We start from the raw sequence: 26,067 nt of genomic DNA on the forward strand, positions 1-26,067 counted from the left end.
CATGGGGATGGAGTTGGCCGTCTGGGGACGGGGCACTCTGCATCTCCCCCTCCACCGTGTGCTTTGGTCTCCTTGATGCGCAGGGTTGGGGGTTGGGGCTGGGTGCTGGGTGGGGGCAGTACCTCCCAAGTATTCAGGGAGAGGGGCTCAGGGAGTCTCCTGGGTCCAGGCAGCTCTCCTGGGGTTGCTGAGGGAGATTGTTTGATGAAAGCGCTTTGGAGGTGGGGCGGGGAAGAAAATGAAAACGTTCCCTTTTAACTCCAAAGTGGGATTCCTAAGTTTAACCCCCTGATGAGCTGGGGTCTTGGGCTGGCAGCAAGGACAGGTGTGATGTTTGCTCTCAGAGACAGCGGGGCCTGTTGGGACACTTGAGCCGTGAACACAGGATATGCACAGACAGCCTGCAGGGACCTGGGCAGGGCCCTGGGGCCGTGGAGAAGCCTGGGGAGCATCTCCTGACTGAGGAGGGAGACTGTCCCAGGCTGGGCGTCCTCACAGAGTGCCGCGGGCGGGCAGAGCCCTTTGGGGGGCAGCTGGAAGAGAAAAGAGGGTGGCACAAGGAAAACACGGAACATCTTGACCTGTGATCTCCTTTCTCTCTGCCATTTAGACCATTTCCCAAGCCTCTTGAGTGTTCCTGGACACCAAGGGTGAAGGACCAGAAAAGGAGAGCTCTCCCCCCAAGTCCTGCTGGGAAGCTCACTAAAGAGCCTTTTTCTTTGGGCCAGGTCAGGAAATCAGGCTGGTACACAGGGCGTATGTGCTCCTGGAGCCTTCTGTTCCCTCCTGGGCTGTGAAGCAGGTGGGTGTGCTGTGGTCCCTGCCGTGTGGCTGGAGGGTCCTTGACTGTAACGGCTTCTTGAGTCCCCCTGTCCTACTGGAGAGAGGCTTCGGGTCAGAGAGAGCAGTGGTGGAAACACTCGCCTGTTTTCCACTTTAAAAGACACCTTCCATGGGTTAATTAGCAATAATCATAATGGCAATTGTGATATTCAGGGCCACCAGTAGCTCAGATAGCAAATTTTTGATTATGAGAACCAGGCAACATTGCAAGGCAGATAGGTGCTAAAAGGTGTCCCCTTAGTGCCCCGTGAGGAGGAGAGACTCTGCCTTTGGAGCCATGCAGCCCCATGGAGGTGCATGGCGAGGGGGGGCGCGGGTCAGGCATCCCCCCACACCCGTGCAAGGCCTAGCACCCCCTCGACTGGATGCCTGGTGCAGGGTCAACATTCAGCTGTGCATGAGAGCCCTGGGCAAGAGCCAACATCTCCAAGTGCTCACCATGCGCAGGCACGTGCGCACTAGCTAGCTCAACCCTCTAAACCATGATGTGACCCGGGAATCATTCACTCTGTACGGCAGAGAGGGGAGCTGAGGCTTCATGAGGCTTTGTACTGGAGGCCACACTGCTTGTAAGTGCCACATTTGTACCCAGGAAATCTGTCTCTGGATCTAAACTCTTGGGTATGAAGTTACTTACAGGTGGAGCCTGGGGTGGGAAAGAGGAGGGGTGGACGATCTTTCTGGGAGCTCCAGGTTTGCAGGTACGGGAAGGAGATGGGAAGCCAGAGGGTGCTGTGTACCCTGTCCGTGTGTCCTCCCTCCGCCCGGCAGTTTTACTCTAAATCCAGCTTGGAATTTTTCTTGAACTGCATGCAGGGCAGACAGGAAGTGCTGAGGGTGAAGGTCCTGGGGAGCAGCCCCAGCCCATGACCCTGGGGATGGGTGGATCCGTGCTCCAGCTCTCCAGGGTCCTTGCTCCTGAGTGGGACCCCATCTCCTAGAAGTTCCCAGGGGAACCCCAGCATCCCACAGGGGTCCCTGGCTCAGGAAGGGCCCACCATTGGCTGCATCTTCTCTGCCCCTCTCCCTTGACCAGGCCTAGAGCTTTCTTGAGAGCACCTCCCAAATCAACCACTTGCTCTCAGGGTCTGCTTCTAGGAGTTCCTGGCTTAAGATTTGCAATTGGGATCCTATGACCATCCTTTACCTGCCCAGAAAACAGGAGCTGGGAATTTGAGGAGCAAAGGACGCGGCTATGGAAAGTCTGTGCTTGAAGCTGCCCAGTTGAGCTCAGGGTGGTTCATCTCAGCAAGTGGTGTGTCCAGGGCTGGGCCTGCAGCAGCTCCAGGAGACTGTGGTGTGTGTGTGTGTGTGTGTGTGTGTGTGTGTGTGTGTGTGAGAGAGAGAGAGAGAGAGAGAGAGAGAGAGAGAGAGAGAGAGACAAATGGAGAATAGAAAAATGCATGCATGCATTGATGGACATATCACATACCCCACAATTTCTACATGAGCAGGATACAGGCTCACCCAGTCTTTAGAAAATTTTAATTTGGTGCATTATAATTATACACAATCGTAAGCCTTGTTTTTACATATTCAGACATGTACATAACACTGTTTGGTCCATTTAATTTCCCTGTACCTTTCATTTCTCTCCCCTGCTACCTCTTTGCCTGATCTTATAGTTCTATGGATTCTTCATTCCCAATCAAGGGGATGAGAGGCTTCTCTGGAGACAAGGCTGCAAAGCTAGGAGGGAAACAGGGTGGGTGGGTGGAGTGACAGGTGTTTACTAAGCACATAGCAAGTAGTGCATAGAGAGCAGTGCACTGGGATCAGCACAACTGTGTTTGAATCCCAGCTCTGCTGTGTGACCTTGGGAAAGTAACTGCATCTCTCTGAACCTCCTCAGCCTCTGAGATTGACTGCTTTGAGTTCAACATTTGCCCTCACATATGACCTCTAAGAATGAAAGACGCCAGGGAGAGGGTCACAAGTCTCAGCCTTGGACTGTGCACCAGCTTCCTTCCTCCCCTTCCTCAGCTCTCAGGTCCCCTCAGCCCCTCAGTGGGATGAGAGGTTCGGCTCCCTCAGACTTGCATAACCAGCAGCTCCGTAAGGTTAGTGGAGCAAAGCTGGGCAAGGCTGCCTCTGGAGCCGGCCTCCTTAGAAACCTGCTGGGCCTGGAAATAGCAAAGCTTGTCATCTTGCATGAGATTCCGGGCTTTTGAGTAACATTTACATAAACAGCATTTGATATCTCCAAATGATGTGAAAACCACTTGAGGGAGATGAACTCGGAGAACACCAGCAGCTCTGCAGAGAGAGAGAAGGAGCTTTGCAAATGGCCCCCTTTGAGCCGTTGGAATAGCTCCTTAAAATGCATGCCTCCCTAGACCCCACACACAAACGTGATTATCATGATTGTTCCTTTAGCCAAATCTTCCCTGAAAGACGAAGGATGTTCCCACTTTACAGTTGAGAGAAAGGATCCCAGAGATGTTATGTGTCTGTTTGGTCTTATAAGTGAGTCAGAAAGCTTTTCGTTACAGGTGATGAAAAACTCAATTAAAACGGTCTTAGACAGCGAGGGCCGTTTATTAGCTTGGGTGTCGAGATGCCTTCACAGGAGGCGATTCTGGTGCCCAGGGCAGGGACTCGGGGTCCTCCGCCCATCCCGTTCTGAGAAGCTCTCTTGTGTGTCTGGCACTCCGGTGGCCGACGTGGTGCCATGGTGCTCTCCTGCACCCACTTTTTGGAGGTGGACAAGGAGGTCCTCTCAGTCTAGCTCCAGGGCCTGTCCCCCACAGGACACCTCCTGCCTTGATTCTGAGTGGGTCCCCGGAAGACACGTCATCTGTCCACCCTCCAGCATGCCCTAGTGCAGGGAGAGGTCACCTTGGCTCCTGTCACAAGAGGGACTGGGGGGACACTTCAGGGCTGATTGCCAATGACTGTGAGCAAGGCCTGACCGAGGCGGTGATTGGGGGGGACACTGGGTGTCCTTGCCCCTTTTCCCCGAAGGTGCCTATTCACAAGCTGCTTTAGGGAGTGACACGAGAAAAATTCTCCATGTCCTAATTTGAATTAAGGATTGGAGGATGAAGAGAGAAGGGATAGGGGAAGTTATAGGAATGCATGCTGAAATCCTGACTCAGATGCCAGGCCCTGAATTCTCAGCTGCCGCTGCTATCTACTTACCAAAGAACCTTCTAGACTCTTCACCTCAACCAAATCCCAAAGTGCCAAATACTTCTGCTTAGCGGCTTTTCCCCACTTTGGATTATCCTACTCCTTTCATCAATAACCACTGTGAATTCAATGTCAAGAACTTTTATGTCTTATTTCCCAAATGTTATTATAAGAATACTACTACTTGGCAGGCTCAGTGGATATAATCCCAAAGGATGCTTAGCTTTACTGCTGGGATCTGGAGTCAGGTCCCAGGACCGAGTCCTTTATTTTTTTTCTGTCTCTAATTTCTATAATGGCTCCACAAACCCTTTTATTTCAGAGAGCCCTTAGCCTCAGAGTTTTGGCTTAACAGGACTCATCAATTTTTTTTTCCTCAGGGGCAATAGAGAAAATATGAACCTGAAGCAAGCAGATCTGCTAAGTCAGTTTAGGTAACGCTGGCTACTATAACAGGTAAGCCCTGATATCTCGGGGACTCATGACAGTGACATTGATTTCTTGCTTGCAAAATGTTTACTTGATGGCAGGTCGGGAGAGGGTCCGCTCCACAGAGCCATTCAGGGATTCAGGCTGATGGAGAGACTCTGCCTTTAACCCCAGGGTTTTCAAGGTCACCCTGGATTTCACCAGCCAGCACATGGGAAGGTTGGTGTGGGCCATCTGTGGGCCTCACTCTTGTCCCACTGGGTGGAACTCAGACCCATGGCTACGTGTAACCTTTAAAGGAGAGTGGAAAATCAGGGACACAGGAAGAAGAGGAAATGAGTTTGGAAGGCCACAGCAGTCTCCGCCACACTTTGTTGTTGTTGTTGTTGTTATTTTTAGGTATACATGCCAGTAGAATGTAGTTTGGCCTATTATACATACATGAAGTATAACTTGTTCTATTTGGGATCCTAATCTTGTGACTGTACGCGATGTAATTACCCTGGTTGTGTACTCAGTTAAGGACGGGAAAGTTGTGTCTGATTCATTCTGCTGTCCTTCCTATTCCCCTCCCCCTCCCCTCCCTTCATCCCCCTTTGTCTAATCCAATGGACTTCTATTCTTCCCCTCCCCACCTCCCTGTGTTGTGGGTTAGCATCCACAAAAGCCTTTGGTTTTTTGGGACCGGCTTATTCACTTAGCATGATATCCCCTAGTTCCGTCCATTTACCGCAATCTGGAGTCTGCCCCGTAATTTATGGAACCTCGATTCCTTTAGCCTGTCCGAGTCTGTTTCCTCATTAAAGGGGAGGATGGTGGGAACCTCCGGGCCAGCAGTCAGCGTTGTGGGGAGGGTTTATTGAATCCTTTCTTGAGCACCCCCAGGGAGCCTTGGTGCTGTGGGGGACCCTTGGTCCTCTCCTGCAGAGTGCTGGCCTCTATTTACAGATTCTTGGGTGGTGACTCCTCCCCGGGAGGGTGAACTCCACCAGAACAGGGGCCATGCTGCTCTGAATCAGAGCTGAAACCCTGACAACTGGCCCAGAGCCCAGCGCTTAGTAGGCACTCAATAAATACATGTTGTGGAAATGAATGTGCGCGTGAATTAATGTGAATGCATGAGTGTTAAGACTTTCTCCTTTAAAAATGCTTCCTCCATAAATATCCCCACCTCCGTGTTCCATGGTGATGTGGTGAGGGGGAGGGAGGGGGCAGGAGAGAAGGTGAGGAGGAGGAGGGGCCCCTTCCTCCTGGCCCTAGTGGAGCCCGACTATAAATAGTTCCAGTTGGAATCTGACTGCAGATTCCTCCAGCGAAGTCAGCAGCCCCAGGACCTCTCATCCTAGATGGGGACCAGGAGTGCTTCCTCATTAATCACGGCTCTTTAATTAACAGCTCTGAGCCGGGAACAAAAGGTGCTTACTGGGATAACGCCAGCGGGCCCTGAACTCTGGCCGCCTGCTCTCACTTGGAGGACCTGGCGCCTGGGGGAGCAGGCCTGGCAGGGCTCGGTGCTGAGCCTGGCAGGGGATGGGGTTTGGAGGACGAGCAGCTGGCAGGGCGGCCGCCTGTCTCCGCCTCGGACATCACCTCCCGGCGCTGACTCGACTCGAAGCAACTTGCTGGCTGCTCTGTCCTCCTCGGGTCCAGGCTGAGTTATTGGTCTGGGATGGGGCCAGGCAGTGGAGTCCTCAAAGCTCCCCAGGTCACCTTAATGGGCAGCATGGTTTGAAACCCCTGCTCTGGGGATGCAGGCTCAGTGGAAGGCACTGGGTCTTGACCAGAAGCCTGGCTGAGTGGCCCAGGATGAACATTTGCCTGGGAGGTGTCCAAGATCCAGGGGGCCCCTCTTTTCTCCAAGGGGGTGTCTGCAGCAGGAACAGAGCCTGCACTCGGCTTCTCATTCCAGGCCTCTTAGATGCTCAGAGGAGTGTTGGATCACGGAAGCAGGGACTCAGGGCAGGGGCTGGGCAGGTGGAAAGCCTGGACAGTAGCCCTCTGGTTCCCACTGAGCCCGGAGTGTACTAATTCTTCCCAACGTGTCTGTGACGTGCTCTTAAAACTTCTTTCTTCCATTCTTCACTCCTACTCCTGAACTCTAAGCACTGATGAAGGGCTCTTCCTGCAGACCTGGTCACTCCAGATCCTGTTAGCCTGGGGCTCCCTGGGCCTCCATCTCTTCATCTGTGACATGGGGACACCACACTTAAAATTCTCAGGGTATTTGCATTTAGTAGGTACTCAGAGAACACTTGTTTAAACCCAGAAGTTCAACTCGGGGGTGGTAGAGTTTCATTCTACACGCTGTCCCCAGTTGATTGTTACCACCTGAGAAGGATTTTGAGGCCAAACTTGGATTCAGTAAAAAGGATTCTGGGATTGATTAGTGATGTCTGATAGGGGTAGGTGAAGGGGGACAGGTGGCACAAATGTCATTAATTTGCCATCCTTGGTCTAGAGGTGAACTCATGATGACTGCGTCTTTCAGAAGTTCATTTTTGAGTGCTCAGTGCTCCTTTTGACAGTGGCTGATGGGATCAGGTAAGTGCTGGTCGTGCAGATGGCACATCTGTGCCCGATTCTCCAGGCACTACTGCATCCTGGCTGTGTGGTGCTGGGCAGGTGAGCCCCCTCCCCTGAGCCTCAGTTATCCTTTATAAAGTACAGGAATAATACTAATTCCTCATGCATTATCCTGATAATTACATAATTAAATGAATCTAAAATGCCCAGAAAGCATAAGTCCTTAGAGTTGGTTCATATCTGAATTTCAATGACCAAAGCCCATCTTTTCTCCCCTCAATTTCTCAGACAACTGCAATGGCTTATAGCATAAGTTTTCACATCCTCCTTTTTTTGATTTATTACTTGGAAGTCCTTATTCTTCCAGCTCCCCATCACCTCTTTCTATCCACCATGAACCAATTGTCCCAGTTTCTGGCTGTTTCTCTGTCTAGCCATGGACATTCTATCCATATCCCCTCATCTCCCAGGACCAAAGGTGGTATGCAGGATGCTGTCGAGCGGCAGTTGCCTCTGTCCAGGGTCCTGATTCCCCCCACATTCTCAAGCCTAACATGGACATCTGGTGCACTTTTTTCCAGAGCAGTGTTTGCTCCCAACTCATTTGAGAGCTCATTAGATGTTCAGATTTCCAGACTCCATTTAAGATATGGGATCAGACTCTCTGGGAATGGAGATTAAGAATCCACCGGCCTCCAGCACCCAAGCAATTGTGATTCACTTGATGTTTGGCAGGAGCTTTGGGCATCTTCCTTAAGAGGAAGAAACCTCATTTCAAAAGTTCCTTGGGTGCCCTGTGTTCCTCTGGATTCCGTACTTTAACCCTTTTTTGGTTCATGGTTTTCAATCTGGGCTTCATACATGGCCCAAGACCAATTGCACAGGAGCTTTGGGTGTGAGACTGGGCATCTGTGCTTCTCAAAGCCTTCTAGGTGATCTGAACGGGCGTCCGCCAATAGGATACAGTGGTTTTGAGGGCCCTGGGACCCCACCTTTCATGAAGAAGGGAATCCTGTGCCTCTCTTATTTCAATTCTTTTTGTTCTTCTTTCTTTGCCTCATTAATGGAAACAGATTCTGAAACCTGACTGGCCCTTGAAGTAGGAGACAGAGCTCCGTGTGTTAAACTGTTCTTCACTCACAGACCTGGCCCTCATTTCTTCCTGTCACCTCTATGGAACTGGTATAAAATGGTGAAATTTTTCCCATCTTCTTCAGCTCTGAGCAATTTAGTAAGCTTGTCTCTCTGGTTTTCCAACCTACATGGCTGGCAGTATGGCGTTGGACCAAGGCTCAGGCTGAGCACATGAGGGATGGAGAGACCCTCTCATGACAAGCCAGCCCCAGCACACCACGGGTTCCCCACTTCTCCAGGAAACTCCTGGTCCAGCCGCCACTAAAGAGCCTTCCCATCTCTGCACAAGCATCACAAATGGGAACCCACTATCTCCTTGGCCAGCTTCCTGCATAGTTGAGAAGCTTGGGGAGCCAAATTCATCCGCACCCCTTTTGGTTGTAGAACAGCTCTTCTCTCAGCTGACTCTCATCCTGCAGGTCTCAGGTGAAATGCCACAGCCTGGGAGCTGCCCTGACCACCACCCCATTTTATTTGGTACCCCCCACGCTCTGATGCTCAATGCACTGAGCTTGTTCTCTCCCTCACACCATGATTGAGATCATATTTACTTGTTTACCTGTTTGTCATTTATCTCCCACACCAGACTATAAGCTCTATTAAGAGCAGGGACCAAGCCTGCTGTATTCACAAAGCTAGAAAGGGTCCTGGAAATAAATAGGTGCTGTGCTTGAATTCCATAGGTTGAGTTAATCAGAGGCAAAATTTGCCTGGGGTGGGCTGCTTTGGGGGAACTCACAGCGGGTGGTGCAGTACCCAAGCTAGCAACACTGTGAAACTGTGGCCACCCGGACAACTGAAGGAAGAAAGTAGAACTGGAACCCAGAGAGGTGAGGGCTGCCTACGGGAGCTGAGGCCTTCCATCAAGCCCACCAGTCGTACCAGGTACTACCTGGCAAGCACCAGCACCTCACTCTCCAGATGCCCTCTCATCTGCTGTTGATTGGTCCCAACTGGAAACAAAGAGGCTCAGAGAGTCCTTTGACATTTCATCCAGGTCATCTTCTTAGGGTACAGAGCAGGGTGGAGAGGGCTCAAGTGGGTCTGGAGGGACCAGAAGACACTCCATATCCACTGTTGTATGCTGAGATTCTGGCCCACAGTTGGTGTGAAGTGTTTGTTGGATTAGTGAAACCTGTTTCTATAGTGAAGGGCATGGTCATGCCACCTGAGTCTCTGGGTTCAGCTCCCAGTTAATTCAGCCTCTGTGGATTTGGGGATTGGACACAGGACCTCGTGCATGCTAGACAAGCACTCTACCTCTGAGCTACATTCCTAGCCCTCCAGTTCATTCCATGAACCTTCACGTAACACAGTTTGGTGACCCCTCTTCTTGCTGGTTGCCTTTTTGGAGTGTACTCAAGATAGTAAAGTCTCTCTACAATGCACAGTCCAGGTGTGGCCTGGTTGTAGAGAGCAGTAGCATCTCTCCCTGCAACCTTTCTTATAATACAGATCCCAGGATATTTTGGAGGGACATATCATGAGGTCTCTTTGCTGAAATCCTTACATGTTCACATGAGCTACTGGGTATATAAATTAAATTCCATAACATAGATCTGTTTTGGACATAGTCTTACCAGAGATTATAGGGTTTGACCTACTCCTAGATCAAGATTGGCAAACAGCAAGCATGCATAATAATTCCATGGCAGTTATTGTTCGTTAACCAATCATGGCTACTATTTATTTTTTGCACTTCTGAATCCTTCTGAATACAGTGCTTTAGACAGTCACTCCTAATGTACTGGAGGTAGCAGTAGATTGGTCAATAGTGACCATTCTTGTTCTAGGTGTTCTTTGGATTTGGGAATTGAGAAACGGCAGCAGAAACCTAAATACCTTAATGCAGAAAATGTGTTTCTATTGTGTGCTTAACCACCGAGCCCCTGTCTAACCAGGTCTTTGTGAGGCATCAACGGGAATGCAGGTGAAGTATGGCACGCAGTGCCAGGCTCAGGCTGAGTCCTCAGATCTCTGGTGGTTTGCCAAGGTAACAATAAGTACAGCTGCTCGTCCTATGTGACAGGGGTCAGCCACACCTGGGGGGTCTTGCTATGCAGAAGTGAAGGAATTCCAAGTAAGAATTAGCTCATAACTAACTCATGGGGGCAGCCAGAAGGTCAGGATGCTGGAGTTTGAAGGTCAGGGGAAACTGAGGCAGAACTCGTACCTGGATCTGGAGTCTGAACAACTCCACATCTTCCGTCCCAGTGTGACTTCAGGCAGCAGCTTATTTGAGGTTCCAGCCTGTCCCGGACATCCAATGTGTTTGCACATGATGATGGGCTTCTGCCTCAGTTTCTCTCGTGGGAGCCCGGCTTATTCTTCGAGGGTCCTGAATGTGACTTTCTCATGCTCGGATGGATAGCATTACTAAATCTTCAGTTGCGGGTCCGTGTTCCCTTCTGCCTCTCCTGGTGAAGTCATGTGCATCATGCAGGCCAGTGCCGGGCAGCAGACGTGAAGCCAGCCACCAAACGAGCCACCTATGTGCCGTAAAATATTCTAGTGGTCGTGTTCCAAAAGGTAAAAAGAAGTGTGAAAAGAAATTAATTTCAGTCACACGTTTTATTGAGTCCAGTATATTCCAAACCTTATTTCAACATGTAATTGATGTAAAAATGACTTGGCTCATTTGCCTTCTTTTTGTTTGAATTGTCTCAAGGTTTTGAAGTTAGGCGTGCATTCCACCCTGGCGGCTCACTTGGGTTTGCATGGGCTGTACTTTGAGCACTTAATAGCTGCATGTGGCAAGTGGCTACCCTACGGGACAGCCCAGGTTTAAGTTGTAGGAAAACCTGCGTCCTTAGAGATGTCCCCAAGGCTGGACCTACTTACTACCACTTATGTTTCCCCTTATGAAAAGAGATATCGGGTTTTACTGTTTTTGGTAGTTTAAAAATTCTCTTCCCCTCTAAGCTTCTCAAGGGTGGGGAGCAATTATGCTTCTTGTGAGCTCCTCTCTGCCCTTTTTGCTCAATCAGGGCCCACGGAGTGAGCCAACTATCAGGGCCTTCTTTTCTGCAGGGTCCCCACTGCTGTCTCCTGGGCGTTCCCCTTTGCCCATGCCTCAGTTGCTCAGATCTCAGCACACCTCAAGGTCTCCCCAGGCTCCCTGCTTGCCTCGTCCTGAGGCACTGACAGCTGGGATTATTAGTGGGCAGCCCAGGCGAGGGACTAATGGACTTGGGCGGGGCCCGGGGGAGCCGGCCCAGCGCAGGGGGCAGGCAGCGCAGCCCGAGTGAAGGATGGCCTGCCTGCTGCCCGGGGAGGCGCTCCGCACCCACTTCCCACCGATCGGTGCCAGCAAGCGTTCCAGGGACACTGCTAAATGCCGGCTGTAAATCTCGCTTAAAGGGCCATCAAGAGCAGCTTTTGGCTGTGAGCGTCTTTGCCATCATTCTTTACTAGGCCCTTTTAGCGTAACTGGGAACAGGGTAATATTTTGTTCAACTGTAGCTATCTGAAAGAAGCTCAGCGGAGTTTGATGGCTGAGATCTGGTAGGAGGCTCTTCCTGGTGGGGTGCGGGGTGTGGGGCGGGGGATCAGGGGCCAGCTGTGGTCAGCTCTGCAGCCTCTGGGAATGGGGTGAGGTCTGGTGGTAGCTCTGTAGGGCTGGGCCCTGGAGCGGCTGGGGGTGGAGGGAGTGGCTTCTCTGCTCTTTAGGTGGGGTGAGGGGCTGGAGACTGCGGGGACCTTGCTGACTCCTGGATCTGCAAGCAGCTAGAGGCCAAGAGCAAGAGGCTTATAGCAATGGCATGCAGGGGGCCGGGCAGCCCTCTGTCCCCAGACTGCGTACTCTTTAAACTCAATAGGATCAACTTTTTCTTAGTCTCTATTGGCCTCCTACAGTCCCTGATCCACTACTTTCAGGGACTCTGCAGCCCTAGTCCCCTGCTGTCTATAGGAAGAGCCCCATCCTATTACTTCCAGAAAAGCAGTGGCTCAGGGTCCTTTCTTTTTTTTTTTTTTGGCAGGACACCCTGGTTCATCAGGTACTTGAACTAATGAAATAACAGCCCAAGTATCCATGTGGATACCCACCAGCCAGTGACTCTGGCTGGTGGTGCAGTGCACAGCATGAGCAACCCCGCAAAGCAGCTCTTCCCTCAGTCTCTAGCATGATGTTGAATGTTGGGGTAAGAGGCCTGGTTAATGGTTCTCAGAAGGGGTGCTGCCAGGTTAGGTTTTTTTAATAGCAAAGGTCACAAATGTCCTTGGAGTGTCCTTTGTCTACTTCAGAATTCTAGGCCAGGGGTTGGCAGACTAGGGGGTTTCACTGGACGGCAGCCATGCCCGTGCATTCAAGGCCTGTCTGTGACTGCTTTCATCAGGTAGGCCTGGTGGGAGCTGCCACTAATCCTGCTGTCGCCGGCTTAGCAGAAGTGGGAGTGTTCAGATGTCCACGGCATGCCCCAGCTAGCATCAGATCCAAGGGGATCCTAGTGCCCACCCTGTTATTCAAGACCAATTCCACAAATGCTTATCCTACCTGCAGGGTGTCAGGAACCAGGGGTGTGGGTCCAGGGACAAGTAAGACCTAGGCCCTCGGGCCCTGACCTGAAGGATTTCTGTTAGTAAGGGGGGAAGGTGTGTCCACAGACAACTGGAACATGGTGCAAAACGTGTTATGGAACAGAGACCCCTAGGATGACTCCTCTACGGAGGCTTGTTAGACGGCAGGGAGACGGGTGAGTCGAGCTCTGAAGTAGGATTGGAATTTTTCTGTTACTCGACTTATGGTGGGGTTACACCCCCATAAGCCTGTTGAACACTACGGTAAGTTGAAAAGCATTAACACACCAACCTACCCAACATGTCGCTTACTGTGCCTCCCACGGATGTGCTCAGACATCGCCCTGGGCTTACCGTCAAGCATCACACGAGAGAGTCCCACTGCACACCACGAGGCCCGCGAAGTGCAAAATGCAGAATGAGGACTAGTTTTCACTGACGACCCGTCCCTTTCCCACCATCCTAAAGTTGAAAATCTAGAAGTCAAAGCTGGGTGAGGGGGACTGTGGATGAAGAGCCGTGGGGAGATTCCAAGCTGTGGTCTCAGGCCTGCTGTGGTCTCAGACCCTCTAAGACCTGGTGTGGGAAACTGGAAAACATTTAGGAGAGTGACTGCCCCGAGTCTACTGCCCCCTCTCCTGGATGGCCGTACGGATATCGCAACCTGGCATGTAGGTACCAGGATGTTCTTCTCCATTTCCCTGCCCGGGCACAGTCTGCAGATAGACAGTTGCGCAGGATGCTCACATTGACCTTGTTCATTCCCACATGAGCCTGGTCCTGGCTTTTGTGATCACAGTTGAACCCATCGTGAATGTGACTGCAGACACTCTAGGCTGGAAAGGGCACGTGCATGCGCACACACACACACACACACACACTCACCCCTGCACATATGGACATCGTCCTTCACCTTCACCTTCACCCTCAGTGGCAACCTGCCCACGGGGCTCGGGAATGAAGGATTGTTGACAGACTCACATAGAGTAGCCTCCCCTTAGCTCTCTCTCCTCTCTGTGTCATTCCCCTCTTCCAACTAAAGACCCCTTCTTGGTGAGGACACATGGTTTCGGCTGTGAGCTGGCGACACAGATCTGGGGGCTCTGTTGGGTTGGAGCTGGATGATGGAAAGCCCACTCTTGTCGAGGTGAGAACCTGAAGGCTGGGTGGCCCGTCCCCAAGCGTCCTGTCTGAGCATGACTTCCGCCCTTGGCTCTAGTGGCTCCTTCCTGGACGTCACTGGAAACTTGTCATCCATCTAGGGAAGGAGTAGGTGCAGGTAAGGCCAGAGGAAGGGCATGAGAGATTTCAGGTCTGCCTCCTGTCCAGGGGCCTGAAGATGACCCTCTCCATTTTGGAACGTGGCCGTCTGGGTGTTTGGTGGATAGAGTTTGGCCTTGCTCTATGTGATGAAGTCCCAGTGTGCTTAGGAGAGGGCTTCCCAGCCAGGAAGGAATAGTTGGATGAGAGGACATATCCATGGATTCTGGTTATCTTGAGTATTTTCTTCTTCTTCTTTTTTTTTGTACCACTGAGCCACTTCCCCAGCCCTTTTGATATTTTATTTAGAGACAGGGATTCACTAAGTTGCTTGGGGCCCCTCGATTGCTTAGAGACTCACTAAGTTGCTAAGGCTGGCTTTGAACTTGCAATCCTTCTGTCTCAGCCTCCCAAGCCACTGGGATTACAAGCATGCACCACTGTGCCTGGCTATCTGGAGTATCTTCTTCCATTATAGGCAAAGGTTTTGATATCCTCCCTTACCATATATGACACACTATAGAGAAAGTTGAAATAATAAACTGGCTAAGATAGGGAGAACATGGGAAAAATTCTGCATGGCAAAGAATTGTTTCCCTAATATGTGAAAAGCTCCTGTAAATCAATTTAAAAAGACAAATACTCTAGTGGAAAAATAGGCAAAGGCTGAGGAGAAGGGGTGATTTGCAAAAACATTTGACTGTTCTCCAAATATAAAAAACATGTTGAACTTCACAAATAATCCAGAAATGCAAAGAAAAGCAGATCATTTGTTAACATTGGCAGTGATCAGAAACTAAAAAGAACGGATGAACCCTAAGGTGTAGGAAGTAAGGTCTCACATGCCGTGGGGGGAGGGGTGCCCATGCAAATCTGTGCACCTTTTCTGGAGACACAGTGTGAGAAAGTTTATCTAAATTGTAAACATGCACAGGGTTGAAACTTGGGCTTCTATGTCTAGTGATTGATCCTAGGGTAATAACCGAACCAATGCGCAAAGATGTAGGCACAGGGCTATTTACCACAGCATTGTGGAAAGAAAAAAAAAATGTCCATCCATATGTGAAAAGCTGAATAAATTCTCATAAAATGGTTAAAAATGTTGACGGAGAGATCTTCTTAGTAGCATTGTAACAGCACCTTATGCGTGAGTTAAAAAAAAGGTGATGCAGTAGTGTAATCTATATGCAAAATCACATCGAGTCCCGTGGGGCCATGTAAACAATAAAATGTCTGAACGCTGGTGGGAGGCTGTCTCCCAGTGACGGGGCATTGAGGGATTTTGGGTTTCTTCTTTGCACCTTTCTGAAGGTGTAAAGTTTTCTGCAACAGGCATGCATTATCTTTGTCAACTTAAAAGTAAAAAATCTCGGTGCCTTGGAACTGTCTAGTTTGGTGTTGCTGGTGTACGTAGAACGAAATCTACAATCAGGATGTACACTCCAGAGAAAGAGCCTCTGTGGACTGGTCCAGTCTCCAGTGTGGGACCAGCCAGCTGGTCGCCCTAGCAAGCCTTCCAAGTAGCAAGATGTTATAGGAGGTCCTCTTTGGGTCCTCGGAGAGTGAGACACCATCCATATTTTTTAAGATGGGGACTTTTGTTCATCTCAGAAGAGACATTGTGTCTTCCTCCTGCTTTGATTTTGGCGAAGCCTGGTCCATTCCTGCCTTTGCTTCTTCCACAGGCTTTTGAACCCAGCAGCTTCAACAATAATGATGTACAACCAAGCGACGTGTCCTGGAACCTCTCCACCACTGGGGTCTTTGGTCAAGAGTTAAACAGCTGGACAGGTCAGTCCTGGCTGGGAAGGCTGCTCCTTGGGCAGCTGGGATATTCATTTGGACTTTATTGCTGAGAGGGAGGCCAAGAGGGAGGCCAAGTTCACCTGAGATGCAAGGAGGGCTGAATTGAGGAGCCCATGGGGATGCAGCGGCTTTGGGAGTGGCCTTGGGAAAGGACGAGTGGGCTGGACTTGTTAACCCCTTCATGCCCATGGATCTCTTCCCTAATCAAAACACAATACTATTGACTAGAATGACAAAGTTCTTTAGATGCAGCAACTTTAGGTCCCTCATCTTTCTTCGACTGCCCCATTTTCGAACATTATGTCCTGTGATCAGGCCTGGGTCCTGTTTTTATTGCCCCTGCATCTTTAAATGTCGCATCTCCCCCAGCCGTGGTGCGGAAAGAGAGGGGAAGGAAGTTGGTCTTTAGGTGTGAGTGGGAATGAGTGGTTGTGTGGAAGGGGTGGGTGGGTGGGGTGGATGCTGGGGGACCCCGAGATATTTTCTTCCTTGTCTGTTTTTTCCACCCTATTTCTTTTCCCTCCATGTCAACACCAAACAAGACAGGACTAAAATTAATGGGAAAAGCAGCAATTAGCAAATTAGGTTAGCGGCGTGTTGCCGAGTGGCACTGCTGCCAGGTGCGGGGTCTCTGGCAGGATATTTATTAGGGCCTGTCAGAGAAGTGACACTTTGATAAATGGAGTTGGGTAATCAGCCCCTCTCCGACAGCAAGCATTGTGAGGCCCCGGCGTGAGCAACTGCAGAAGCCAAGCTTTGTTACGATTTTTCAAATTTTAACACGCATAAAAATAAGACAACAGCAACATCCACAGCCACGGAGAGTAACCTTGAACCCAAACCCTGGTGTCCAGGGGAAAGTTATGGATCTGGAGCTTTTCCTTGGGAAGGGGAAACAGGGAAAACAGGGTCAAGAGCCACGGAGGTGGAAAAGCGACACTGAGTTTTGGAAATGCCCTGGGGTTGGGATTAAAAAAAAAAACACAAAACAAAACTCAGAGTGAGTTGTAAAGAACAAACAGGGGGAGAGCTCCGTTCCTGCTGGGCTGATCGTGTGCTGAGGTGCCGGAGCAGCTGGAGTCGGGCATGGGGAGCGGATGGTGGGCGTCAGAGGAGGGTGGCTTTGTAAAGTGGCAGAAAGGTCTATGTGACCTCTGCCTCCAAGAATGGCTTTCTCAAGGTTCCTGCTGTAAGATTTCCTCCCCTTGGCGATGCAACTCAGGGTTTCTCTGCAAGGAGCAGTTTCCTGGAGGGAGTGGCCATCACTAGCTGGAGGGCCGTGTGCACATGGACCCGTGACAAGGTGTGAAGGAAGAGGGTCAGGTCCCTGGTGTGTGGTCACTATCATTTCTGGAAGCTCTGCTAGACCTGGCAGGTCCTATTGAGGCTCTGACTGGGTGTGAACAGGTCATCTGGGGGCAGGGCCACGGGTGCTATCCCTTGTACATTAGCCAGCTGCTTCAATGCCTGGGTGACCTGAGGTCCACCAGGTCCTTATCCTCTATAGTAACCCACTGATAGCAAGGTTCCCCTGACTTGCTCACCTAGCAGCACTCCAAATTGCCAGTTGGCGGGAGCCAGGGTGCACACCTGTACCACCAGCGACTCTGGAAGCTAAGGCAGGAGGATTGCAAATCGGAGGCCACCCTGTCACAAAATTAAAAATGTAGCTTAGAGGTAGAGCTCCCCTGGGTTCAATTCCCAGCATGGTAGCCCCGAACTCAAGTTACCTATTGACTGAGACAGCAAGTCCGAGGCTCTGACCGCATTGTGCTTGGCGAGGGCCCTGCCCGGCCCTCCCTTGACACTTCCTTATTCCACTGGACTCTGTTATCTGTCTCCGGTCGCTGGTGTCCTGCTCTCAGTCAGACACATCCAGATATTGATCCAGGCTGAAGGGACTGTTGACCTCTCCACCCTGGGGCCAGGGTCACTGCCAGATGTCAGCCTTGGCCTGCCAGACTTGGCTTCCTCTTCTTCCCCATCTACCTCCTGCTGAGGTTCAGGGAGCTTCAAGCCAGACCATGCCAACCAAGTACGGCTCTGTGTGAGTAGCCTCTAGGAGGCGTGTCCCCAGCAGCCACCTAAGGTCTCACCTTTCCCTAACAACGTGGCCCTAAGTGACACTGGCAGTGTACGTGGTGTTAGGGATGAAGTTTGGGTTGTGGCTGGTTGTTCCAGGTGCCAGCTATCCTGGCCCCCAACTCTCCCTGACTCTTTAGACCTTGTGTCTTGACTCCCTTGGGACTGGAACGGAAGGCTGGAAAAGGCCAACCTCCTTCTCAGTCTCTCCTGCGGCTCCCCACAGAACCCCTCTGGTGGAGGTCACTTAGACTTTGGTGAAGGGTGACGGATTACTGGGCTCTTACGCAGAGGGTAGGCAGTGGTGCCTGAGGGCCACATCCTCACCTTCAGGTTTGGAATCAAAGGTGTGGAAACCATCTCCACACTCATGCCAGCACCTTGTGACTGGTTCCGCCAAATGCACTTCCACTATTCCCTGGCCCTCAGCCTGCTGCTTCAGTGCCTGGGGTGACCTGACTTCAGTGCCTGGGAGACCAGGTCACGGTCTTCTGCAGGGATCCACTGACAGCAGAGTTCCTCTGCCTTGGCCATGTCACATGTTACCAGCAGACTGAGACAGTGAGTCTTAGGGGTCTCAGGCTCTGGACAAACCAGGACAGATCCCCGAGGTGGGCATGACTTTAGAAATACTCTGGCCAGCACAGAGGACCGACGAGGGGTCCTCTCTCATGATCCACATCCCTACGTCTGACACAAAACAAAGCTACATTATACAAGAGTCTTCAGGATTCTAGACTTTTCCATGACCTGCTGCTCATGTATAAGCTTTGCATGCTTTGAATTCCAACATGTGACGCGGGAATCTCCCCTGTTGAATTTCCTTTGCTGCTTTTGTTTCAAGTTTGTTGAGATCGTTTTGATTCTGTGACATCAGTTACTTCTCGACCTTTGGAAAAGGAGAGCTCACACCTAAGTCTATGAAGTTGTAAGAACAAGGCAAGCGCGGGGCCTGTGGCCACCTCAGACGCTGCCTCCAACCTCGAGCGCTGACTGGGAGAGGTTCCATCAGCAACCTACCACTGTGTCCCCAGGGTCATTTTCAGGAGTTCTTTATGTGCACTTTGCATTGGATTCCACAATACCTCTGTGGGTGGACTCAGTGGGTTTCATTAGGCCTTCCCCTTTAAAGACAAGGACACTGGGACTCTCAGATTTGCCCAGGCCACGCTGCTAAGAAGGAAGAGAATTCGAACCAACCCAGGTCTTTTTAAATTTTTTTTCTTCTCAATCCTACTATTTTATTGGTTTCCTTTAAATTATTTTTAATTAAGAATTTTTGAAGTGTTGCATACAAATTGAAAAGCTCACAATCTTATATGCACAGTTCGATGACTATTCAAAAGTAGAATATTTCCATATAACCACTACCAAGTTCCATAAATGGTCTTACCCATCCCAGACACCCGCTCTGTATTCCCTCTCAGCTGCCGCTTCCTACTAAGTCGACCACTAACTTCACTTCTAATAGCCTGGATTGGTTTTGCCCATTTTTGAGCTTTATGTAAACTGGAATAAAACTGTAGACAGCTCTCATTCTGGCTTCTTTCACTTAAAACTCCATCCCTATTTTCTCATGAGGTTGCATAGCATTTATCCCCTGCCCTGTAATCCATGGTGTGAGGACAGTGCTCCTTACTTATCCATTCTTCTGTTGATGGACATTTTGGAAATCAGTGCTACTGAGAGCAATCCAGGACCTGCTACATTTTGGCGAACCTAGTGAATTTTTCTGTTGGATACATACCTAGCAGTTGATTTTCTGGGTTGGGGAAGTTGTGTGCTGAACTCAGTTCTTTGATTTAAAAATCACCTTTCGTCTTATTCTCTCACTCACTTAATTTACTTCATGGATGTTTTCAAGAATGATGTAAAGGGCACGTTCTCGTGTCTTGCTTATCTCTGAGGTGTCACACCAAGGTGGACCCAGCGACGTGCCTGAGTATTCACAGTTAGAGCCAAATCCTCACAGGTCCACTTGTCCTGTATGTCCCTCCCTGACCTCTGTCTACTGCTCTTTCCTCTTCCCTGTGTCTGCTCCAGTCGCGGGGCCTGTGTCCCTCCCGTGGCCATGCCTCACATACCTAGCCTCAGCTCATGCTGCTTCCTCTGCCTGGGCAGCTCCGGCCCCAGGAATCTGTATGGCTCTCCCCGTGACCTTCAGTCTTGGTCAAGTAGCCGCTTCTTGAGGCCTCCCCAGGGCCGTCCAATTTAGTGCTCCAAACTCACTACTTGGCCATCCACCCCATTGCCGTGCCTTGGATTTCTCCCTAGCTCTTGTCACCATGGCTCCTACCACACATGGTACCTAGTTGTGTGCCCTCTGTGCCTCACACCTCACGCAGCCTCCCTGAGGACGTGGGTTTTACTCACACTACAGCCACAGTGCAAGCTCAGGGCCTGCAGAGGGAGAGCCTGCTATAAATATTTGTTGAATGAATACTTATCTGAAATATAGATATTATCAGTTCCAAACATGGGCACCTCATCAAAAAGAAAATTAGAATAATTTCATCTGACATCCTCAGGGGATGGATATTAGATCTTGGTAATTGCCTCATTCTTTTTAAATTAGTTGCCAACTGACCGGTTAATAAGAAGGTCTAAAATTTTCCCTGGGATTGAATCTGACTGTTTCCTTTGCTTGGGAAATCAATACGTTATTTATCTTCTGTACTCTCTCACTCTCTCCTTGATTTCTCAAAGATCCTTCCTGTGACTTTCAGGTGACAAGAGCCAGCTTCTGCTGGTACCTCCTGACTTGTCGGATGTTTCAAAGTGGAGTTTTTGCTTCCTCATCAACCTTCCCGATTGCACCTGCCAGGTGCACAGACTGTCCTAGGCCCGAGGACACCAAGGCCGAGCAGACCATTTCTGTGCTTCAGAGTTCTCGGGGAGTCCGTGTGGAGTGGGGAGGAGCTGTTGCTAAGGTGACAACGGCTCAGTGAAGCTGGGTGTGGTGAGGTTGTGTCATGAGGTGGACAGTGACCATGGTGCGGGGAGGCTCTGTCAGGGTGGGCATTGTGGTTCCTCCTGGAAGGTTTTCTTGCTATGGATCATGTATTTAACAATTATTGAGATTCTACTATGTGCCAGATACTATGCTGAGCACTGGGGACACTATTGTGACTTGGACAAAGATCCTGTCCCTCATGGAGCTCATAGTCCAGTAGGGGTAATAAGCAAATGTAAAGAAATTAAAATGGTAAGTGCTGAGAAGGGAATAAATGTAGTGATTGGATTCCAGATGCGGGGAAGAGAACCCCTGAGATGAGGGGCCAGAGAAGGCCTCTCCAAGGACCTCAAAGGAGTCCGCCATGGAGAACAAAGAAAGGTCATTCCAGGCACCAGAACAAGTCCTAAGATGTAAGGGACTTGGAGTGTCACAGAAACCAAGAGTTAAGTGAGTGGGAAGGAGAGTGGCACCAGGGGAGGGGGGTGGGGTGGGGTCGGCAGGGCTCAGACCATACAAGGCCCTGCAGGTAGTAAGAAGGCATCAGCATTTCTGTTAAGAGCAGCGGGAAGAATTTTGCAAGAATAGTTGGTTTTATTTCCATTTTGCAAAGATCTTTAGGGCTACAACATGGAAAGATATTGGAAAGGAACAAGAAAATGCAAGAGAATGGTGAGGGGGCTGATGCAGTTGTTCTGGAAGAGATAGTGGTGGCTGGGGCTTGGTGGAGGTGGATGAGACAGAGAGAAGTGGCTGAGCCTCAGGAGGTGTGTTTAATAAGAATTTTGGTCAACAGTTTCCGGTTCAAGCACCTGGATGGATTGTAGTGCCGCGTATAGGAGGAACGTGATTATCCCGATGCACTTGGATGTGAGTGATAAGTTCATTGCAGGTCTAACCATATTCTCCTCATCACTGGATTCTCAAGGAGAAGACTGTGTGTCTTTAGCCTGCAGTCAGAAAGTACCTAAGGGAACTGGGGATGTGGCTCAAGTGGTAGCGCGCTCGCCTGGCATGCGTGCAGCCCGGGTTCGATCCTCAGCACCACATACCAACAAAGATGTTGTGTCCGCCGAAAACTAAAAAATAAATATTAAAAATTCTCTCTCTCTCTCTCTCTCTCTCTCTCTCTTTAAAGAAAAAAAAAAAGAAAGTACCTAGGGTCTGTCAGACCCTGTGCTGGGTGGGCATCTTTCATTCCTAGGCTTTGCACAGATAGTAGTAGATTCAGAAATGGGTCAAATATCCTTACTTTCAAGAATTTCAGTATTTAGATTTTTCTACATATAAGATTGTGTCTTTTGCAAGCAGAGATACTTTCACTTTATCATTTCCAATTTGGGTGCTTTCTATTTATTTTTTCTTACCTAATTGTTTGGGTTAGGACTTCCGGTACTATGTCCAATAGAAGTGGTGACAGTGAGCACCCTTGTCTTTTTCCGGATTTACCCCTGTGAATGAAGCCATTGTGAATTTGTCATATATGACTTTTATTAGGTTGAGTTAAATTCTTTCTATCCCTTGTTTGTTGAGAGTTTTTATCATGAAAGAGTGAATTTTGTTAACCGCCTTTTCTTTATCTATTGAGATAATCATGTGCTTTTAATTCTTCCTTTTATTAATGTGTTGTATCTTGTGATTAGATTTCCTTATGCTGAACCATTCCAGGATAAATCCCACCTGGTTATGGCATATGATCTTTCTAATGTGTCCCTAAATTCAGTTAGCAAGTGTTTTGTTGAAGATTTTTGCATTCATGTTCATCAGGAATATTGGCCTATAGTTTTATTTTCTTGTGGTATCCTCATGTGGTGTTTTTTTTTTTTTTTTTTTTTTTGTGCTGGGGCTTGAACCCAGGGCCTTGTGCATGCAAGGAAAGCACTCTACCAATTGAGCTATATCCCCAGCCCCTTATCTGGTTTTGGTATCAGGTTAATACTGGCTTTGTAAAATGAAATTCAAGTGTCCCCTCTTCTTAAAATTTTTTGAAGAGCTTGAGAGGAATTGATATTAGGTCTTCTTTAAATGTTTCACAGAATTTACCAGTGAAACCATCTGGTCCTGGATTTATTTGTTGGGAAGTTTTTGATTATCAACTCAGTGTCCTTATTTGTTATTGATATGCAAAGTTTTCTGTTTCTTCATGATGCAAGTTTGGTAGGTTGTTTGTTTCTAGGAATTTATAATTTTCTTCTAGGTTATTTGAATTTGTTGGTGCATAATTGCTCATAGAAGTTTTTATGATCTTTTTTTTATCTGTGGCATTAATTGTAATGTCCCTTTTCATTTCTGATTTTATTTGTTTAAGTCTTCTCTTTTTATTACTCTAGATAGAGGTTTGTCAATTAAGTTTATCTTTTCAAAAACCAATTCTTAGCTTTGTTGATTTTTTTCTTTTCTCTATTTTTCTTGTTTATATTCTAATAGTAAAGTTCATATATTATAAGGCATCATTTGCAATGGTGAAAAATGAAAGCTTTTCCTCCAAGATCAGGAACAAGACAAAGATGCCCACTGTCACAACTTCCATTTAAGATAGTACTGGAAAGTCTAGCCGGAGAAATTAGATAAGAAAAAAATATATAAAAGATATCAAAATAAGAAAGGAAGTAGTAAAATCATCTCTGTCTGCAGATGCAATGAACTTATATGTAGAAAACCCCCAAGATTGCATAAATATTCTCTTCTAATAGATTTGACAAAGTGGCAGGGTGCAAAACCAACATACAAAAACCAGTTGCATTTCTATACTCTAGCAATATTTCTATAGACTAGCATTTCTATGTACTGAAATAAAGTTCAGAAAACAAATTTCACTTATAATAGCATCAAAAAGAATAAGATACTAAAGGATAAGTTTAACCAAGTAAGTGAAAGATTTGTACACTAAAACTTACAAAACATTAGTGAAGGAAATTAAAGAAAACACAAATAGATGAAAATGGAAAGACATCCTATGATCATGGGTTGGAAAATTTACTGTTGGTTTAAATGTTCATTCTACTTGAAGAGATGTGCAGATTCACTGCTATCCTCATCAAATTCCTCATGGCATTTTTAAAAACAGAAGAGAACAGTCATCCCTCCAAGAGGCAGTTTCTTTATCCCGATCCCAGCAAACCCTGGGCATGTCCATTATCCAGACGGGGTGTCTACAACCAGATGAGCGAGGCAGCTTTGAGGCTTCTGCAGCTAAAAGCATCTTTGGGAGCACAGCTGTGGGGTTGCATGTGGCAGAGAGGACATGGACACTAGGCAGGACTCGTGAGCACTTGGGTTAACCAGTGATTACTGATAATACATGAGCTACGTGGAATGACCCGATGACTTTGTCTCTGGAAGTCATGGGATTTGGGAAGTGGGGAGGGGTCTTTCAGGTCTCAGCTGTGATAACTGTCTCAAAGAATCGCAGAAACAAGCACTTGTAGGCCCTGCATCTTGGGTTGAACTTTTATAATCCCTCATCTGTTATTATTGTCCCCACCATCAATGACATCACTATAACAGAAGCAGCAGCAGCCACAAACACAAATGGAAGCTCCTTGATGTTTTTTTGTTCGTGGTGACGTCACCAATGCCCAGAACGGTGCCCAAAATATTTACTCTCTGCTGTCACCACCTAGACAACTGCTATCACCACTCTTCAGTGAGCATATTTTTAAAAATGCTCATGCTCACCATCTCATTTAGTTTTTACAACAACTTTGTTATTTAGGGCAGGAGCTGGAAAACTATGGTCCAGGGGCCAAATTCAGCCCATGGATTATTTTGTAAGGTCTATAAGCTAACAGTGTTTTCTCACATGTTGAAGAGTTATAAACAAAGGAAAGCAAAACAAAACCATGGAGAATATGAGACAGAGACTATCTGGCTCACCAAGCCTAAAATATTTACTGTCTGGCTCTTGGCCGACCCCCGATATAGAGTATTTGTCAGGGTAGGCTGGGTTGTGCTTCAGTAACAAACAACCTTCCACCTCAATGCCTGGGTCTAGCAAAGGTTTATCTCTTGCTGACGTAACATCAGCTGTGGATCTGTCTTCCAGGTGATGGACCATCCAGGCTTTTTGGATTCTGTAGCTCAAATATGGTAATATGAGGTCTTCAGGCTGTTGTGGCAGGAGAAAGGAGAGGCTGCTGAATCTCACAGGGGCTTTTTAATTGTCACAATCACATGTGACACTTGTTATTTCATTAACCATATCTCCTCACGTGGCCCTAAATACAATGTGAAAAAACACATGGAATGAGATGAGAGGTGAATACCATGCTTGACCTTCACAGCAAGAGCAAGGCAAGAACAGAAATGTATCAGGCAAGTGTGATTTTTTTCCAGAGCCTGTGATCTTATCTATGACATTCTCATTCTCTTATAAGCTCCTTGTCCAGACAACAAACCCCATTAAACATCTTGCTACTCTGGAGTGGCTCAGACAGAATGTTCCCCTGGTAGCTGGCACATCTCCCAGAGAAGTCCTTTCAGCTCTGCACCCTGCCCCCCAGCCTCTGTCCTCCTGGCTCTGGCCCCAAAGGGGGTGGAAGTGCCACAGCCTGAGTAACTCATGACTATCGGCTCCCCACATTGATGAATGACACCCATCCATCGAGGGCCCTGCTGATGGCCCAGCTCGTCCATCATGGCCCAGTGCTCCCGGGTGATGGATTAGTGCCCGGAGAATGGATTGCTCAGTGGATGATCTGCTTAGGAAGGAAACTGAGCCAAAGAGTGGATTCAATCTAATTACCTGTCCACCCCAGCCAGGGCTGAGAGGTACTTTGGCAGTCCCTCTTGGGCTTCCTGCAGAAATATGACTTGCAGTTCTTGAGCTGCCAAGTCATTCCCTACTCACTGCTGATGAACAGGGCATTATTTTTTAAGAAAAAAAAATCCAGGCAGGAGATATTGGCCGATTTGCTTCATGATGGAAATCGAGGCAGGCCAGGTGAATCTTCTGGGGATGAGTGAAGGGTGAGCCAAACAACATTTGGGGTGAGTGATGATTGAGGTGAATCATAGCTACCATGTCAGTGGACAAGCCAGGAGTGAAGACTGAGCTCTGAAGTCATGAAGACTTAGGTTTGTGTCCTGTTTCTGTCACTTACCCTTTACGTGACCTTCGGCATATCATTTCACCTCTCTGAACCTCAGCTTCTCTTTCTATACAATGAGAATAATTGTTGAGAGGATTAAATGGGATAATAGATTAAAAGCACTGAGCACAGCAGACCAGGAATGTAGTAAGTAATGATAATAATGATGATGATGATTAAAAATGTCAGATTGTTTTCCCTGATCTCTACCACTTAGGGGTTGCAGAGAGATGGTGGTGGATAAAGATGTTACTCTTCCACTGAGAGATGGAATGACTAGCCTCATGACTGCCTCAG

At 48.6% G+C, this 26,067-nt stretch overlaps 1 long non-coding RNA gene across 1 annotated transcript; it reads left to right on the forward strand.

The window, feature by feature from the left end:
* The first annotated feature begins 11,305 nt into the window (after positions 1-11,305).
* LOC144377614 (uncharacterized) lies at positions 11,306-21,143 on the forward strand. The gene is made up of 3 exons (XR_013438606.1): positions 11,306-11,445; positions 15,525-15,630; positions 20,454-21,143. It is a non-coding gene; the product is annotated as an uncharacterized LOC144377614 (long non-coding RNA).
* Positions 21,144-26,067: the final 4,924 nt, after the last annotated feature.

The sequence above is a fragment of the Ictidomys tridecemlineatus genome, chromosome 5 (genome assembly GCF_052094955.1).
Source record: "Ictidomys tridecemlineatus isolate mIctTri1 chromosome 5, mIctTri1.hap1, whole genome shotgun sequence".
Lineage (NCBI taxonomy): Eukaryota > Metazoa > Chordata > Mammalia > Rodentia > Sciuridae > Ictidomys > Ictidomys tridecemlineatus.